Genomic DNA, 4,724 nt, shown 5'->3' with positions numbered 1-4,724 from the left:
AAAAAACGCGAGAGAGGAGAAGGGGTGTCGCTGACGAAAGAGGGGCTCTAGGTTTCCCTTTTATAGGGAAACCCTAGGTGGGCTGTCGACATCCTATCCCACACTCAAACGAGCACTCGAGCTCGCCTGTTCTTCAACCTCATCTGCAACTCGTCGTCAACTTCTCCTGCAGCTCGTGTGGACCTCGCTAGAAGCACCGCGAGCTCGCCTGAAGGTCGCGAGCTCGCCTGCAGCTACATCGACATCACCTGCAAATCTCCGAGCTCGCCTTCGGATATCGCCCTCACCCGTGCCATGCTCGAGCTCGCCTGAAGAGCTTGCCTGAAGCTCCTCGCCTGCGGAGGTTTAGATCCACACCCAAATCCAACAATCTCCCACTTTGAGACTAAACCGCCGTTAGTAGGCTATCTCAACAAACACCTTCTCCTATGTGGCTCCGCCCTCATCACTTACGCATGAAGGCTAACTGAAGTTGCGCACAACTCCAGTTTCTGAATGGTCACCGTCTTTGTTAACATATCTGCTGGATTCTTACTTTCTGGAATCTTCTCCAGTTTTAACACGTCATCTTCCAACAAGGATCTGATGAGGTGGTACCGAAGCCCAATATGCTTTGTTCTAAAACGAAATACGGAATTCTTAGCCAAGTGTATCTCACTCTGACTATCGCTATGCAAGACATTCCTCTCATGTTTGAATCCTAGCTCAGTTAACAAACTCTGAAGCCATATCATCTCTTTACTGGCTTCAGTCATTGCTACATACTCAGCTTCTGGAGTGGATAGAGTGACAATCTTCTGTATCTATGATATCTAACTAATAGATGTAGTTTCGATAATGAATACATAGCCGACGGTGCTTCTTCGATGATTGATTTCACCTCCAAAGTCTGCATTTACGTACCCTTCCACTTCCACCTCTCCCTTACCAAGTGCAAACACTTATGTGGGGTACTCGTAGATATCTCAGAATCCACTTAACCGCTTCCCAATGAGCTTTTCCTAGATTCTATATAAACTGGCTGGCCACTCCTACTGTATGTCCAATGTCTGGTCTCTTACAGACCATTGCGTACATCAAGCTTCCAATGGCTGAGACGTAAGTAACATTAGTCATACTCTCTTTCTCTTCGTCTGACTGAGGAGATTGGTCCTTTGATAAGTAAAAATAGCTAGCCAAGGGTGTGCTGACTGGCTTGGCGTCGCCCATATTGAATCTCTACAAAACACGGTCGATGTACTCTGTCTGAGACAACTACAAGAACCCTTTCTTCTTGTCTCTCGTGATTTGCATTCCAAGAATCTTCTTTGCTGGACCCAAGTCCTTCATGTCAAATTCCTTTGACAATTGCTGCTTCAAACTCCTGATATCTTTCATATCTGTACCTGCAACCAACATATCATCAACATACAACAGTAAGATGATATAATTGGATTGATATCTTTTGAAGTAGCAATAGTGGTTGGCATTGCACTTCTGGAAACCTTCCTTGTGCATGAAACTATCAAATTTCTTGTACTACTATCTTAGGGCTTATTTCAGGCCATACAAGCTTTTCTTAAGTCTGCACACCAGGTTCTTCTTCTTTTCTCCTGAGAAACCTTCTGGCTGGTGCATGTATATCTTCTCTTCTAGATCTCCATGAAGAAACGCCATCTTCACGTCCAACTGCTCGAGATAAAGATCTTCAATAGCCACAATACTCATCACTGTCCTGATAGTATTTAGCTTCACTACAGGAGCAAAAATATCGGTGTAGTCAATTCCTTCCTTTAGCTGGAATCCTTTGATAACTAGCCGGGTCTTATATCTTCTGGATCCATCCTGCTCCTCTTTCACCCGGTACACCCATTTGTTGTGGGGTGCCTTCTTACCCGTGGGTAACTCAGCTAGTTCTCACGTCTGATTTGAGATGAGAGACTTCATCTCATCTTTCATAGCAAGATCCCACTTTCTCGTATCTCTACTCTGACAAGCTTCATCATAGCTTTCAGGCTCTCCTCCATCTGTCAACAACAGATAGTTCATATATCTCATATTGGGTACAAGAGGACGAGAAGATCTTCTCAATATCGGAGCTGATGCATCGGGCTCCTACGCACCGTTTTGTCCAACAGGCTCTTCTGGCTGAGGACCTTCTATGTTGGGTTCTTCTGAAAGGTTATTCGAGACATCATCTGCATTTACAAATGTTGACTCGCTCTCTGAATCATCTGTCTTGTGCATGTCCTTGTACATCACCTTCTCGTTAAATATCACATCTCTGCTCCTGATCACCTTCTTATTTTCGTTATCCCAAATGCGGTAGCCGAACTCATCTTCACCATAGCCGATGAAAGTGTATTTCTTTAACTTAGGATCAAGCTTATTCCTACCTTGATCACTAATATGTACATAAGCTACACAACCGAAATTTTTGAGATGTGAGAGTTTTACCTCCTTTCCGCACCATACCACTTCCAGTATTCAGTGCTCCAATGGAACCGATGGATATCGGTTGATCAAGTAAGCTGTTGTGTTGACTGCTTCTGCCCAGAACTGTTTCGGTAGGCCTGACTGTATATGAATGCTTCTGGTTCTCTCTGTTAAAGTTCTGTTCATCCGTTCAGCTACACCATTTTGCTGAGACGTGTCAGGCATGTTTCTCTCTATTCTGATCCCGTGCTCATAGCAGAATTTTTTGAATCCGGTGTCTTCATACTCACCGCCATTGTCGGTCCTAAGCTTTTTTATTCTCAGACCGGCCTCATTCTCGACCATAGCTTTCTATCTCCTAAAAGCTTCAAATACTTCTGATTTATGCTTCAGAAAGTAGACTCACACTTTCCCAGAGTGATCATCAATAAAAGTCACGAAGTAGTGTTTACCACCAATAGACGCGGTGGTGGTTAGTCCCCAAACATCTGAGTGAATGAGCTCTAGTTTCTCCTTCCTGGGGGTTCTGCCACTTGTTTGAAAGCTGACTCTATTCTGCTTTCTAAGTATGCATTCTTCATACATATCTAAATTAACTGATTCTAGACCTAGGAGTTTTTTCTTTGTGTGTATGATCTTCATCCCCTTCTCACTCATATGACCGAGTCTCTGGTGTCATAGCTTTGAAGTCTCATTACCTACTGTAACTGAGATCAAACAAGGTACACCTGCTGTCATATACAGGGTATCGGTCTTCTTGCCTCGGGCAATCATCATTGCACCATTTGAGATCTTCCAATCATCTCCATGGAAGGTTGTAGTGTATCCTTCGTCAGCCAACTACCCTACGGATATTAAGTTCTTTTTCAGGTCTGGAATATGTCTGACATCCTTCAGCTTCTATACTGACCCATTCAACTTAATTTTCACTACACCTTTGCCTACAATAGCATACAGTTGATCATCACCAAGGTATATGTATCCAAGATTTTTGATGACATACTCCTTGAAGAATTCTTTCTGAGAAGTAGCATGGAATGACGTTCCAGAGTCTAACACCCAAGACTCTTCCTTGCTCTCCAAAGAGCATATCAATGCGTCGTCTCCTCCTGAGGTGGATGTGACATTCACCTCTGCTTTCGCCTCCTTCTCCTTTTGTGCACTCTTGCACTGATTCTTGTAATGCTCGGTCTTTCTATAATTCCAACACTCGATAGCCTTCGAGCTGTTACTTGGATTCCTTGACTTGGACGTCCTGTTCTTTAATCTACCTCTGTAGTTTGATTTACCTCGTCCGTTCCCCCGTTCCCTCTGGTTGAATTTTTACCTCTTGACTCTATATGTAATACTGAAGAGGTTGTAGCTTCACCCGACTCTCTCCATCTGATCTCCTCACTAAGAACCAGATCACGAACGTCATCAAACTTTAACTTGTTGCTTCCCGATGAGCTACTCATAGCCATGACTGTAGCGTTCCAGCTTTCTGGTAGGAAAGACAAACGTATAAACGCACGAACTTCCTCATCAAACTCAATTTTAACTGAACTCAATTGGATTGAGACCGTGTTGAGTTCATTGAGGTGTTGTACTACTGACGCGCCTTTTGGCATTCTCATATTGAATAACCACCACATCAAATGAACTTTGTTCACGGCTGATAGCTTCTCATACATATTTGAGAGTGCTGTCATAAGACCCGTCGTGATCTTCTTCTTCGCTATGTTTAACACAACATTATGGGTCAACGTAAATCTGATAACACTGAGGGATTGTTTTTCTAGAAGGTTCCACTCATCCTCCTTCACCGACTCTGGCTTCTTTCCCAAAAGTTGTTGATATAGATTTTTCTAATACAAATATCCTCTATCTGTATTTTTCAGAATCTGAAATCTGTTTCATCAAACTTCTCAAGTCTCACCTTTTCTTCATCTGCGGCCATGGCTCCCACTCGAATCTGACTTCCTCTAGATCGTTTCACGCTCTGATATCAGTTGTTGGGAATTTACACCAAAACCCTAAGCACAACAAAAACACAGTATAGAGAAAATACACCAAGATTTAACGAGGTTCGTCAACTGCCTACATCATCGGGAGCCACACAATTAATTTCTTATTAAACAATAAGAAATTACAATGCAAGATTAGATCTCAAGCTTGAGATCTCTCAAAAAATAGAAATCAACACTGTAGCTACAGTGTTAATTCCCCTCTCAATAAATTCCTCCTCAATAAATTTTCTTTCTCTTAATTCCCTTCCCCAATCACGTGAACACAGGAGAAAATGAGAGAGAGAGAGATCGCGAGAACGG

At 43.0% G+C, this 4,724-nt stretch overlaps 1 pseudogene; it reads right to left on the bottom strand.

Annotated features, from left to right (window-relative positions):
• Positions 1,935 to 4,724, bottom strand: part of LOC109820974 — an 11,607-nt pseudogene continuing 8,817 nt past the window's right edge.

This window comes from Asparagus officinalis, chromosome 8 (genome assembly GCF_001876935.1).
Source record: "Asparagus officinalis chromosome 8, Aspof.V1, whole genome shotgun sequence".
NCBI classification, from domain to species: domain Eukaryota; kingdom Viridiplantae; phylum Streptophyta; class Magnoliopsida; order Asparagales; family Asparagaceae; genus Asparagus; species Asparagus officinalis.
The sequence above is the reverse complement of the archived record's forward strand: the minus strand, read 5'-3'. Positions and strand labels throughout refer to the sequence as shown.